Genomic DNA, 16,620 nt, shown 5'->3' on the forward strand with positions numbered 1-16,620 from the left:
TTATTTGAGAAAATGAGTCACGAAAGAGAGGTTCGAATTATATGAATTGAATGGTACGACAACCCGTCCCATTCCAATCCATATGTGATTGATTTTAGCCATCGCTTTTAGTAGAAAGTGCTTCCTATCCATTCCATATGTGAGCGCATTTATGAGAAAGAACTGCCTAACGATGTCATACGCCAACACTTTTATCAGAAAGGGTTCTCTTAAGATACTTATGCTAATGCTTATATAAAAAACTCTACCTAATGATAATTTATGCTACCACTTTTATCATAAAGCGTTTTCTAAAGAGAACTTACGTCAAGGCTTTAAACAGAAAGCACTGTCTAAAGTACACTTAAGCCGAGACTTTTACATTAAAAAAGCATTGTATATACCTACAACAGTGCAGAATAGGCAGCATTTTCAAGCGTTGTCTAAGGTAAAAAAAAATTGTATAAGGTCTTATTTGGCATAGTACACCACCCAATTGAGTGACATTCAGTGAGAATATGATTCTAGAGAAAATTGATTGTTGATCTAAACTTGTATTTAAAGCATACTTTAGTTTTAATCTTCATGTTGTGATTTATGGATAGTTGTGATATTGGTTTTGAATTTGCATTTAAATGAATCATGCCATATTAAAATGATTGATTTCAAATTTTCAGGTTAAGTTATAAACCATAAATAAAGTATGCATAGTGTAGTTATTATAATCATTTGAGATTTGTATGATTTTTGTTTGAGGAAAAACAAAAAGATAAGTTGGGGAGAGTTGATAAGTGTCAAAATTACTTGTTTCACATAAGCGCTTGTTACCTTAAAATAAAATAAATCAAATGAAAAATCCCCCTATTTATCTTAAAAAGAAGACAAAAAACAAATGTATTTACATTTTAACTATGTTATTCATGAGTTCAAGTTAAAGTATGCAAGAAAATCATAAAATATAAAAGTTGGGCTGCAGAGAAAACTTTGGACGAAGCAAGGGTTTTCCCAACTAAGACACAACGAAAATAGGGCAATCTTTTTTACTCATTCTCGTCAGAAGAAGACAAAAGCTCGATATGCAAGCATAAGTAGTTCAAGATGACTTTTTGACCAAGTTCCTCAGATAACAATGGAAGCTCGTCGAGTGAGGTGACAAACTTGCTGGGCAAAGTAAGACAGTTCATAGACTCCTTTGACTAAGTAACTTTAGGGTGAAGAAAGTGTTTACTCACTAGGAAAACAAAGAGGCTCGTTGGAAAAAACGTGGTGGCCAAAGACCAATTGGATGAGTTAGACATAACTTGCTGGTGAAGAAAAGGAGGCTTGATAGGCAAGGTAAAGACCTCGCTGGATGAAAATTTGTGCTTAGACCCCTATAAATAGAGTCACAACCTACCCACAAGGATATCATTCCATAGAAATACATTATGTTTATTCCAATTAATTCCACAATATAAATATACACATTTTATATATTCCAATGGGGGTTTTGTTTGGTTAGATAAATCGTTGGTGATGTTATTCCATCTCTTTTTTCTTGATTATCATTGTAGAGCTACTATGAGTAAGAGTATCTAAATTCTCTTTTTCTGGGGTTAGACTTGATTATCCAAACACTTGTGTATTCATCTTGATCATGGGCCTATATTTATTCTAGTCATTCATTAATATTAATGATTATCTTTGTTCTTAATGCTTGTTAATTATGAACTACCTACTTACAACTTGTTATATTGGTTTTGAATTGATATTGAGAAATATTTTTCTGAACTAGATCAAAGATTTTCATCTATTAGAAGCTAACACTGTAGAGGTGGATTTAAGTTTTGCATTCACGCATATTATTGAAACTTAATGCTATCGTATTGGTTAACCGGCTGAGAAATCGTCAGTTAAGCAACACGATTGATTTCTCATCTTTGTTTAGGCGCAACCAACATACAAAAAGAGATAAGTGATAATAATAACTGATGACTAAGAATATATATAAATATATATATATATATATATATATATATATATATATATATATAACTAATTACAGAGATAGATGAGGATATGGTAATGAAATCTAACAAAAATAATCTTAATCTTATTTATCAAAACCTTATTCCCATTCACTGTTACTTTAACTAAGTTATCAAACAAACAACTTCTCCAAATATTTTGCTTAAAATTATAAAGATTATTGAACGACTTTTAAATATCGCACCAATTCTTGTAGCGATGATAACCCAAATACTTACTATTGTTTACTACTTAACAAACTTTCAATTTTCCCGAACAATGTTGGAAACCTAAGGGTCCGTTTGGTTGGGAGTAGATGGAGGGGAGGGGAGGGGAGGGGAGGGGGTATTTATAAAAATATGTGTTTGGTTCATTTTTTATAAGGGAGGGGAGGGGAGGGGAGCAAAATCCCTCCTAGACTCACTTTTTGCTCCCCTCCAAATTGGAGGGATTCGGAGGGGAGGGAAGATTTACTAATCATAATTATATTATTTTCCCTATTTTAACCTCAATTATTTTTTTTAATTCCAAGATTGTCCTTATTAAATTATTAAAGACTAGATTTTTTCTCTGTATTATTTCACGTTTATTTTTTTCTATTGTGTGGTTGCTATTGGTGCGTTGTTCCTCTCAGGTGAGTTTTTTTCTTTTTATTTTGTTGAAGTTCCCTTTTTGATATTATATTATTATTTTTATAATAAAAACATACTTATACTTATATCGGTTCTTATATATGATAGTAATAAGACTTTTTTTATTATACTATTAATAATAATAATAACATTATATAATATATGTAAATATAATATATTTATGTTATAAATAAAATTTTTAACTCTAATATTATTTATTTAATTTTTTAATATTCTAACCTTATTTTATTTATTTTTAATTATAGGAATTGTTTTATTGGGTTAGATGAATCATAAGTTCAGATAATAGTTTGATTTGCGTTGAAGATATATAGTTCAACTAATGTGTGTTGTTGTTTACGGTTATATTATGGTTTATGAATGAACAAGTTTTTATTAAGAATTATTTTTACTAAGCACAAATAATAATATTTATAAGGATAAAAAAGTAAATTGATTTTAAAATCCCTCCCCTCCCCTTGTGAATCAAACATACTTGTTGTTAAAAATCTCTCCCCTCCCCTCCCCTCCCCTTCTTTGAACCAAACATATATTTAGTTAAATTCCCTCCCCTCCCTTCCCCTCCATTCCCCTCCCCTCGATTAAATTCCCTCCCCTCCCCTCCCCTCCGTTGAACCAAACGGACCCTAAGGCATTATTTGAGATAGTTGGCAGAGTCGGAACGCCTCTTCTGATAGACTAAGGAAACTAAAAGAAGGTCTTTTGGCTATTAATACTATTGGTTGATATATACCTATCCTAAAGAAATCCATCCAAGTGATGGTGGAAAGACAAGGATATGTGGTTTACGTAGCTAATCTATGAAAGGCTACCAGACACTACAAAAAAATAGTCCAAAGCGACGTGATTTAGTGACATGATAACACATGTGGCAAACAATTTCCACTTGCGGCGTGTTTATCACGTCACTAAATATTTTTAATATTAAAATAATAAATGTACAGTTATCACATGGGGAATTATATATATATTTTTTAAATTGTGGCGTGAAAATGATGTCGTGACTTATAAATTAAAATAAAATAAATTAAAATGGTGAGGCATTTTGAAGGGGGAAATTTGAAATTTTCAGAAATTAGGTTGTGGCGTGTATATCAAGTTGCAATAGTTTATGAGGGAAAATTGTCTGACTTTGAATTGATGGGGTGCAAGTTGATTGACTTGTGTTTCTGACCGTTGGGTGTTGCGACGTGAATATCACGTGGCAAGGTTGCGATGTGAAATTCACGTTCCTGATTGGTCAATTGTTTATTACCGTTGAGTGTTGGGATGTGAAATTCACGTTGCTGATTGGTCAATTATTTATTATCTTTGGGTGTTGCAACGTGAATATCACGTGGCAATGTTGCGACATGAAATTCACGTCGCTGGTTAAATTACTTAATCAGCATTTTCTTTTCCCAAAACAAAGCAACCTTTCACATATTTTCTTTTCACCACATCTTCATTCTTCCCACTGTCTCCTTCTTCTTCCTCCCACCCATTCCAATTTTAATTCATCAATTTCCACTATAATTTATTGGATAATTTCTTATTCTATGTTTTGTCTTCAATTTCTTCTAATAATTTTGTTTAATTTTTATTGTAATTTCTAATTTGATTAATTTTTTAATTTTTTGTCAAGATATTGAAGGATATATTGCAAGAAGATTGAAGGATATTAACAAAGATTGAAAAATAAGACAAAAGGAAAAAGTGGTATTTTATTTATTTAATTTTTTTATTCTGTATTTTATGTTTAGAATGAATTTTCATTTTTACTTTTATGTATTTTATGATGGTATTATAATTTATTGGGTTGCCAATTATTTATGTCTTTTTAAAAGGTTTATTGAACAGAATATTATATAAGGATGTCTTGACATCTGATCTGACATTATAAAACAGACAAGGTAGGAGTACAAATAACACAATGCAGAAAATAAAGAACACAACAGAATTGTTCCCCCTGTTCGGTTCAATCAACCTACTCTGGGGGCATACCAAGCCAGGGATGAAGTCCACTATTAGCAGTATCAATTCAGAGCTAAACTCCCAGTTTACAACTCCTCACTTAATCAATACCCAATGACCCCTCTACCTAGGTTCTCCCTAGATATGGAATATCTTCATTCCACTCGCAATCTTAGCAATGATGTCTAGCAGTCAACAACTCAGCTACTGCATCGACGACCTAATTACAAACATTCTAAGCACAAAAATAAACATAACTTAGAGTTGCTTCAAAGCTCCCCCCAAGAACACAACTCCACTCATTGCTTTACAACTTCTGAGTGAGTAAAACAAACCTCTTGCCTACAGGCTTCAAGGCACAAATCAGTGACCTTCCCACAAACTGGGAGGTTCACCTACACGGCTAACCCTAATGGTTACATCTTTGAATAGAATCGGCTAGCTGACTTATTAGGTTACAGAGCTTCTATTTATAACCTATTCCCAACTGGACTTGGGCCTTCAATCACAGCTTTATTTGCTGTTACAAATCAGCAGAATTCTTCTGCTAAAAGAAAGGTCTTCAATCACAAGTTTCCTAATTTATCTCCTAAATTAGAAACTGTTGAATCTTCAATATTCTAATTTGATTCTTCAATATTCGGACTTGATTTGATTGACCTTTAAATCGTAACAAACTAACATAACAAACTGTTGCTAAAATTACTCCACAATATAAGCTCCAAGATATTCTCCACAAATCTCTCCATAAAATATGTTCCAAGTAACAACAATAAGTTGTTACACTTTTGCAACAGATTCTCCTATAAACTCTTTCAACATTTAGTTTCCTAAATGTTCTCCTTAGATATAGCTCCTCATAGGATTCAATGTTTTAGGAATATTCTATTTTTGTTATAACAGAATCCAAACTGTCAGCTCAAACACGATGTCATTTACGATGTCACGACATCTTTTTCGACATGTTGTTCCAGATGTTGAAACATTTCTACACAACATGTTTCTCCCATTAAATAGAACTTTAACCTGCTTTCTCTTACAAGTTATAATTCTATTTAACCTATTGCTGCTAAATTAGTTTTAGCAAACATAAAGCCAATCCTCAAAAGCACTAACAAATATCATAGTTATTTATAAAAAACATTAATTATTATATATTTATTAAATGTTTAGTTGAAAAAATATTTATGGTTAATTTATTCAATATGTTTATTAAATGTTTAGTCAAAACAAAAACAAAATGTTTATGGTTAAGAGGCAATTTGATATGGAGGAGCAAATGCTGCTATTTATGCAATTCCAAAGGAGCGGTAATCAAACGCTTGGTGAAAACGAAAGAGTTAGTGGTCAAGAACGGATGGATAATGAGAAAAATGATGATTTTAACCTTGACAGTTTTCAGGACCAAGGAGACTCATATGATTTATTTTATTTATTTTTTACTTTGAAATTTTAATTTGCGTAAGATATCAAATAATCCTTTTTACTATATTATATTTCGTAGTAATAATTTATAGTTTTTATTAATTTATTAATTTATTAATTATATTTTAGTTTATATTTTATTTTTTATTTTTTTATTTTAATATATTAATAAACCTTTTTATTAATATTTATTAATTTAGTTTATTTAATAAAAAAATTATTATGTGATTTTCATGTCATGTGACATGAAAATCATGTCACAACTTATTTATTTTAGATTCAAATTTAAAACAAAAATAATTATTTTAGTGACATGAAAATCACGTCTTAAATTTTTTGAGTTTTCTGACTCCTCTTCTGTTATGCCTGTTATTACTGTAACGTACTTGATATATATGCAGAAGGTTGTAACGTAATTTTCACGTCACAAATTTATGACATTGATTTCACATCGCAAATAAGTTGTCACACGCTCCCCTACCATGTATTCAGTCACGTCGGAAAAAATTTATTGTGACGTGAAAATTACATCGCTTATGAGCTTCTTTTTTGAAGCGAGAGTTCCTCGCTAAATGTTTTTACATTTGGATTTGCCCTACAGACCTGGAACATATTGCAATTGGAACAATCTAAGCATGCTAAGACAAGCATTGATAACAATGACACATCAAATCTTATCCTTAAAACAAATGCATACCATAATAGTACAAAGTGATAACTTTCAAATCCTTGAGGAGAAGCAAAACACTGAACAATAAATGGACAACCCTAATTTGAATCAATATATGCTGGAGGACAAACTAAATCAACAAGAAATGTCATTTAAATCAAATTGATCACCAAAATAAGAAATGTCATTTAAATCAAATTGATCACCAAAATACTTGATCAGTTTTAAAGATTAGGATATGGGTTGTCATTTCTATTGTATTATCGTATCAAAATTGTCGCGTAACCGTTGTCTTTTGTCTTTGCAACGGGTTTTTAACCTTTTGCAACGATTCTTGGTCATTATTTAAAACCATAAATGTTGTGAGATATGCTCCAGAAGAATGTTTATGCAACAAGATGCATCCACAAAGATCCTTTAGTACATGGTCAAACTGGGATTTCAGAGTCTATAAAAGAAATATATAAGTTGTATTAATAACTTTCAAAAAAAGTCCCATTTTTAAAATTTGAAGAAACAAAAACAAGTTTGCTTCATATAAGTTCAAATAGAATTTTCATATAATATTTATTCATTATACATAGTGAAAATCAATTATAATATTTATTCATTATACATAGTGAAAATCAATTATGAGCATAATGAACTATCAATATTGTTAAATATGTTTGGATTTTAACCCCAAAAACTAGTTCAAGAGGTGAAGTTGTTCTCACATATTTATACACCCAACAATCCAAAAATTTTAGCAATGTGAGACTTCAAAAAACTCTAACAAACACAAATACCAACTTCAACAAATATTACCTTTTCTTTTTATAAAGCCGAAAAATAATATGATAAACCGAACAAAGAAAAGACATCTATAAAACCAAAGACATAACAATATAATAAGTACAACATAATAAGTACAACGATTATTATGTTATAAGAATCTGCACGCTTATGTCATGGAAGAATATTTAGTGGTTATAGAAGTTTTGTTTCCTTGGGAAAATTCTAAAGGTCACGGGTTATGTATGTGTCAAAAGAAAAGTGTCATGGGTAGTATGAGTATGATGTATCACCTATTGATTTCATTATATATGTCAGCACGGTTTAAAGTGATGTATTATTTATGTTGATTATTATAATAAAATAATGTTAGGCTAAAGATACTCTTATTCAGAGTATTAGATGAGAAATGTGATATCTCTTTTAGTCATCTATATTAGATGCAACTCTATTTAATAACATAGATGGACTATTTAAATAAAAAAAATTATACATAAAAAATAAAACAAACTGTCTCAAAAATCTATATTAATAAATATTTTAAAGCTGAAATATTTAAAATGTGACATTTATAATAATATAGTTCAGAGAGTATATAAATAATAAATGCTAAATTATCAACATCAAAAAAATATTAACTAATGATATAATTTGCTCCTATAATTTAGAGTGGATTTTATTTTCAAATGCTAATAGATAGTGATGAATCTCATGAAGAATTATGAAATAATCTTCCAAATTTATTCGTGGTGGATATTGTTAGTTATTAGTATTATTATTATATTGATTTATTATATCTTTGTAAGGGTAATTTGATACTCTACTAGCATATAGTATTTATAATCTGGTGTAACCCTTATTCTCCAGTTTTTCATTCATTCTATTGAAACCCTAAATTAAAGGGGTTTTCTTCTTCTTTATGTTTCTATATATTTACTATTGTTAACATGGTATCAGAGCTTGGTTTAATCTAATCAACCACCGTAAAGTAGAGCAAGGATTTGCTTTTGTGTGTTTAGTTGGAAACAATACCGGTAATTTGTTAGAGATTTGGCTTTACGATGCACTACGGAAGCTTATTATAATGAGTAATGATAAAGATGAATCGCTTCAGTCGGCTAGTGTCCAACTCATCGGAGAAAATTATTCTTATTGGAGTTATGTAATGAGAAATTTTTTGAAAGAAAAAAGGATGTGGAGTTATATCGATGGAACTTCGGTTAAACCTACCGATAAAAAGGATGAAGCAAAATATGCAAAAGAGTTGGGAACATGGGAGGTTAGTAATTCAAAGATCCTTACATGGGTCAATAATTCTGTTTCTCACTCTTATTGCAGTTGCATCTGTTCGTCAATGGCATATTTCTCAAATGGATGTTAAAAATGCATTCCCTAATGGCGATCTTCAAGAGGAGGTTTATATGGTGCCTCCACAAGGCGTTTCTCATAATCAAGGGGAAGTGTGTAAGTTGAAAAAGGCATTATATGGTCTAAAACAAGCTCCACGAGCTTGGATTGAGAAGTTTACCACTGTGATTACATCTATTGGCTTTCGCCCTAGTGATCATGATTCTGCTTTGTTTGTCAAAACTACTTATCATGGTCGTATTCTACTCTTATTATATGTTGATGATATGATTATTACAGGTGATGATATGGATGGAATTAATGATTTGAAATTACAGTTAGCCAAACAGTTTGAGATGAAGGACTTAGGCCATCTTCGGTACTTCTTGGGCATTGAAGTTGCTTACTCTCCTAGAGGTTATCTTCTCTCTCAATCCAAGTATATTGCCAACATTCTTGAACAGGATCGCCTTTCTGATACTAGAGTAGTGGATAGTCCTCTTGAGTTGAATGTGAAATATGCTCCATCTAATGGTGTTCCTCTACCTGATCCCACATTATATCGTACTTTGGTTGGCAGCCTAGTGTACCTTACAATTACTAGCCGTTCTTCGCATATGTCGTTATCTACGGAGAACCCAATTTCAGACTCTTTTTTTTCCCTCATCGTCCTCATTGGAACTACATGCTTATTCTAATGCTGATTGGGCTGGCGACCCCACAAATCGTAAGTCTACCACTGGGTTTTGTATCTTTTTTGGAGACTCTCTTATTTCTTGAAAGAGTAAGAAACAAGATATTGTCTCTCGTTCTTCTACAGAAGCTGATTATCGTGCTATAGCATCCACCACTACTAAAATAGTTTGGTTGCATTGGTTACTTTCTGATATGGGTGTCATTCTTTCTGAACCAACACCCATGTATTGTGATAACAAGAGTTCCATTCAAATTGCCCACAACTCGGTCTTTCATGAACGTATCAAACACATTGAGATTGATTGTCACTTCACAGGTCATCATCTTCAGCATGGGACAATTACTCTACCGTTTGTCTCCTCCGCTTTACAGATTGCTGATTTGTTTACGAAGACGCATTTTATTAAACGTTTTTCGTTTTTTGATTGACAAACTTTCAATGTTACCTACTAATGCATCTTGAGTTTGAGGGAAGATGTTAGTTATTAATATTATTATTATTATTATTATTATTATTATTATTATTATTATTATTATTATTATTATTATTATATCTTTGTAAGGGTAATTTGGTACTCTACTAGCATATAGTATTTATACTCTAGTGTAACCCTTATTCTCTAGTTTTTCATTCATTCTATTGAAACCCTTAGTTAAAGGGGTCTTTTGTTTTTTTATGTTTCTATATATTTACTATTGTTAAATAAATATATACCCACAAACACTCTGGCTTTCTAGCTAGTAGCGATCATAAATATGAAATTTTGATTTTAGAATAGTGTGTATTTAAGATAGATTTGCAATAAATTTTAATAGTGAGATTTTAGAGTTCTGAATCCTCTAAAACCATTATCTGGTCACAACTCTCTTGAAGGTAGATTTCAGATGATCCCATCAAATATAATTTAATTGTCTGGAAAAACCAATTAATTTTGCAGATGTGTACTTCTTTAAACAAACTCATCTCAGAGTTCCAAGATACTAGAACTTTCTTTGGGGTAACTATTTCAAGGGGCCGATGCCAATAAATCTAAGTGTTTATTTAATCTGATGATCCTTGTGTATTTGGCCGATCTCAATATGATAAGATGCTTTGAAGTGAGGACTTATTGGACCCATAATTCTTGAGTTGCTTAGTTGAATGTTTTGTATGAAAGATAGTATTCAACCATGTTGAAATAGTGTGTCGAAGAAGTTGTAGTTAATGTAGTTGCATTCTGTATTTAGTGTTTTGTATTTTGTATTTTGCTTGTTATGGGTCTGCGCTTTAGCTGCCTATATAAAGGCATTGCATGATGTAAATAACAACAACTCACTCGATACAAATTTTAATTTTACAATTTAGTTTCTCCCTTTCCTCTTTTCTTCTTCTCTCATCTTTCTTGAAAATCCTAATTTTTCTAACAAATTGGTATCGTAGAACCCGAATTGCAATTCAAAGAGAATCTGTAATGGCAAACATAACAACAACATCAATGCAATTTCCAGTAAATCTACTAGTTTTCAAAGGTGATAACTACAAGAGGTGGGTTGCGCAAATGAAGGTCATCTTCAAATTTCAAGATGTGTCTGAAATTGTGAATTATGGAGTACCGACATTGGAAGCGAATGTAGATGATGAACAAAGGCTGCGGAAAAGAATAAAAGGAATAAAAAGGGAAAATTTATGTTCTTGATACACTGATGTATGGATCCTAACGTGTTTGAGATGATTATTGAAGAAGAAACAACTAAAGGAGCATGGGACAAGTTAAAGAACTTGTACGACGAAGATGAAAAAGTGAAAAGGGTGAAGTTACACACATTGAGAAAGCAATTCTGATGAAGAAAGATGAAGAAATATTTTTCTCGTGAGATGCTGTTAACAAACCAGATGAAGGCGTGCGGTGAATCAATTAATGATTTGCAGACTATTGAGAAAGTGTTGAGATCTCAGACTGCAAATTTTGATTATATTATAGTGTTAATTGAAGAGTCCAAGAACCTAGCTGAGATGAAGTTATAAGAGCTTCAACTTTCATTAAAGGCTCGTGAGATGAGGTTGAAGTAGAGGAGCTCAGAAAAGGAGATGTTGGTTGAACAAGCACTGCAAGTAAGAGTCACCAAGAAATCTAGGAAAGAGAAGGAGAAGCAGGAAAAAAATCTTGCTAATGATGAGAATTCAAGCAAAAGCTCAAAGAATCACTCTGATTCAATCAAGAAAGGCATAGGCAACAAGTATTCTAGGAAGAAAGTTGATGTGAAGGAGGTGTAGTGTTACAACTGTCAAAGATTTGGCCATTATGCTCGAGAATGTTGAAGAAAGAAGGAAATACAAGCGAAAGATAACAGTGAAGTGCGGTATTCACATACTAGAGATAATGACTCTGGCGATGTGCTAATCATGCCCAACACTTAGTCGAGCACTGAGAAAACCAACATGTGATACATGGATTCACAATGTAGTAACCACATGACTGGAAATAAAAACTAGTTCACCAAGTTAGGTAAATCAGTTAAGAAGGTTATAAAGTTTGTAGAAGAAAAGCACGTCGCATCAAGTGAAAAAGGAACATATATGTGGTGAGAAATGACGATCGAAAGGCCAACATCACTGATGTGTTGTATGTACCTACGATGACAAGTAACTTGATAAGCGTAGGTCAATTACTTGTCAAAGGGTATAACATGAAGCTTGAAAAATATTAGATGAAGGTGTATGACGGTGATGGGAGGTTGATTTTAAATATATCATTGGAAGACAACAAAACCTTCAAGGTAGAGATCAACATGGTTAATCACAAGTGTCTTTCTTTGACATCAGAAGAAGACAAGAATAGACTATGGAATCACAAGTATGGACATCTAAACTTCAGAAATTTAGGAATGCTCAATAAAATAAGATGGTGTATGGCTTACCTCAGGTGAAGAAACCAAGTCAAGTGTGTGAAGAATGTTGCAAAGCAAATCAAGCAAGGAAATAATTCAAGCAAGACTTGCCTATGAGGTCAAGGAAAAAGTTGGAGCTAGTTCACTCTGATATGTGTGGACCTTTGTAAGTAAGGTCAGATGGAGTAAATGCTATTTTCTAACTTTCATACATGAATTCATCAGACATATGTGGATTTATCTTATTGATAGAAAGAGTGAGGTAATGACATAGTTCAAGAAGTTTAAGTTGCATGTCGAGCAGCCAAGTGGATGCAAGCTGAAGAAATTGGGAATTGATGGTGGTGGTGAGTATACTTCTTAGAATTTGCTAGATTTTGCAATGAGAAAGGTATAAAGCATTAGGTCATTGCACCCTATACTCATTACATAATGGTATAGCATGAAAGGAAGATTCGAAGTATACTGGACATGACGAGGAGCATGTTGAAAGATAAAGATATACCAAAGAGATTTTGGGGTGAAGCAGCTTCGACAACAGTATACATTCTAAACAAATGTCCAACAAAGAAGATAGTCAAGAATACACCTTATAAGGCTTGGACAATATATAATCCAAATGTCACTCATCTTAGAGTGTTTGGATCAATGTGTTTCAGGCATGTACTTGAGCATTTGAGGAAGAAGCTAGATGATCGAAGTCAAACCATGGTGCTCATAGGTTATCATTGGACTGATGCATACAATTTGTATTCACCAAATGATGATAAAATAGTGATTAGTAGAGATGTTATAGTGGACGAAAGCAAATGGTGGGATTGGAGTCACGGGTCAGTTAGACATGAGTCAGATACAGTTACAACTGTGTTTGAAAAAGATCAACAAAACTGACGTCACAATCAATCATAATGAATAACCACCTGTGCAGAATGTCAGAAGATCAATTAGAACGAGAATTGAGTAGATAAGACTAGTTAGATATAAGAGATTCCCAGATCAAGCAGTCGATGCAGACAATGACTTAATAGAAGAGGTGATGATGATGGTTGAAGCATAACCAATTAATTTGGATCAAGCTATGAATAATTCGAATTCGTGTGAATCCATGAGAGAAGAACTCGAGGAATTTGCGAAGAACAAGACCTGGGAGCTTGTTGAAAGATCTAGCAAGAAGTCAATTGATGCGAAATGGGTCTATAAGTTGAAACTAAGGCCAAACGGTGAAATTGCCAAGCATAAGGCAAGACTAGTGACGAGAGGTTTTCTACCAAAACCTAGTATTAATTTTGAAGAATTATATGCACTTGTTACAAGGTTAGATACAATCAAGATTGATTTGTCAACGACATCATACAAAGGGTGGAATATACATCAGTTGAATGTAAAATCATAATTTTTGAATGAACCTTTGGAAGAAGAAGTCTGTGTCAGTCAACCACCAGTATTCGAAGTCAAAGGGCATGAGTCGAAGGTGTACACATTAAGGAAGACTATATATGATTTGAAACAAGCCTTGAGGGCTTGGAACAAGATAATAGATAGCTTCCTGATCGAAGTAAGCTTCACAAAGTGTGTCTCTAAATATGTAGTGTGTGTCAATGATGCTAACAGTGTCATTTAAATCATTTTATGTCTGTATGTAGATAATTTGTTGAAAGCTGATGCAAGAGTTTGAAATGTCCGACATAGGAAACTTGTCTTATATCCTAGGGATGGAGTTCAAAGACACATGTGAAGGAGTGTTCCGCACTAAAGGAATTATGCCTAAGATGCCTTAAAGAGGTTTAAGATGAGAAATTGTAATACAGCTGCCACACCATTAGAAACTGTAGAAAATTTGAAGAAGGATACAGATGACGAGTTTGTAAGTACAACAATGTACAAACAAATCATTGGATCCTTGAGGTATCTTTGAATTACCAAACCAGATATCTGTCAAAGTGTCCGAATGTTAAGAATATTCATGGAGAAACCCCAAGAATGTCATCTCATAGTAGTGAAAAAGTGATGAGATACATCAAAGGGACAATTAACCATGGTGTGCTGATGCTAAGGCAGAAGAAGACAACGCATATGCAGAGGTATATGACTACACTGATTCAGATTTCAGTGGAGACCAAGACAAGAAGAAGAGTATTGCAGGCTATATATTCATGATCGAAGGCACTCCAATCTCTTGGAGCTCGAGGAAGCAAAGCATTATGGCTTTGTCATCATTTAAAGCTTAGTAAGTAGCTGCGTCGTATGCAGGATGTCAAGCAACATGGATAAAGATGTTGCTAGAAGAGTTAAAGATCTAGAACCTTGGGAAAATGAAGTTATGTGTCGACAACAAGCCAGCTATCGACCTAGCCAATCATCCTATGTATCATTGTTGAAGTAAGCACAGGGAAGAGGTACCATTTTCTCAAGAATCAAGTTAACAAATGAAAGCATGAACTTTATGATTGTAAGACAGAATGGCAACTTGCTGATATACTCACTAAACCTCTGAGGAAAGTCTGGTTCAATGAGTTGAAGAGAAGCATCGGGATGAGAAGCCTTGAAAACATGAATTAAGAGGTGTGTTAAAAGCTATAATTCCATGTTTTGAATGCAAGATAGTATTCGACCGTGTCGAAATATTATGTCGAAGAATTTGCAGTGAATATAGTTGCATTATGTACTTAGTGTTTTTAATTTTGTATTTTGCTTGTTTTAAGCCTGTACTTTAGTTGCCTATATAAAGACATTGCATGATGTAAATAACAACAAATTACTGCATACAAATTCCAATTTTACAATTCAATTTCTTTTTTTCGCTCTTCTTCTCTCATCTTCCTTAAAAACTCTAATTGTTCCAATACTATCAACCGCTCAAAAGACCATTGGCTAGATTTGACGATCTGGATATATGGATTGATGCCCCTGTGTCTAATGTTGTTATGTAAGGGTGTTCAAAATCAAACCGGCCCAATACAAAATCGAACCGAACCAAGTCGAAATTGCAAAAAATTGCATTTGGTTCAAATGATTTCTTACGTAAAAGCGCTCAAACCGCATCGCGAACACCACTATTGATATGTTAAATGGATTGGACTTTGACTTAAATCGAAATAACTAGATATTGCAAATTCTCAAATTGGCAATATAGTTGTTAAACTTTGAGTTTTACAACTTGGCATTTAGAAATCTAATTTTGAAATACATGGATGTGCTTTGTATAACACATCTTAACTAGTGGGTGAATTAGAGAAGTGAGATTAATCATGTTTTGCGGTTTGCCTTATAGAAGTAAGATTACTGATTTTAGCTGCTAGATTTGTACATCAACATTCTAATTCTAAAATTAAGAGCATTAAAGATAAAAGAGTTTATAAAGAAAATTGTAACTAATGAGAAATGAAAGGGGTTACAAAATTAGATCCCCAATGGTGATACAAGTATAATTTATAATGAGTGTTTTTAACCAAGAAAATCAGGCAAAGTAAACACAAAATGTTTGGTAGATTCATCATCAACAGGACTAAAGAAAATATAAACATGTGACCCATCTTGGATCCCAAAATCTACAAGAGATTCCTTTTCATCATCTTTCGTAATCAACGGCCAACAAACATCATCAACAATAACGATCAAACGGTCACAAGGGAGTTTCATTTGTGCTTCAATTTCTCTTCTTAGATCTTCAATCTTCGCATCATTCTCTACTTCGACATAGAATAATGTTCCTGTTAGATTTTCTACAACAACCTTCATGGTATCGAACAACAACAACAACTAGTGATTTTGTTTTAGTAGTTTTCATTTTGACAATGTTTTGGTTTGAAACTAAAAAGGAATGATAAAGAATTTTAGATTTGGAGTTGCACACAAATGGTGATGGATGTTGTTCTGTTCATGTGGGCTGCATTCTCGGAAGTTAGTTTGTGTGTATTGAATTGAATGCGTATACTAAGTTTAGTATTACTAAAATTCTTTATATTGTGATTTTTACTAGCCTTTAATTTTTTTTAAACTTAAACATAAAATGGACTTTTTCTTGAAATAAGTTTGAAAAGTTAGTTAATTCACCTTTTTAATTCATCTATCAAAAGATCTATCTAATCTATTTGATTCATCCACAAGATGAAAAGTTAGTTAATTGATTTGATGAAAGTCATTCAGTTACATATATGGAAGGATTCAATCAAATCAACCTATTTTAAAGATCTGATAAATTATTTTTATTATATATTATAAATTTAATAGATTATTTTATAAGAGCAT

This window comes from Vicia villosa, linkage group LG5 (genome assembly GCF_029867415.1).
Source record: "Vicia villosa cultivar HV-30 ecotype Madison, WI linkage group LG5, Vvil1.0, whole genome shotgun sequence".
Classification (NCBI taxonomy): Eukaryota; Viridiplantae; Streptophyta; class Magnoliopsida; order Fabales; family Fabaceae; genus Vicia; species Vicia villosa.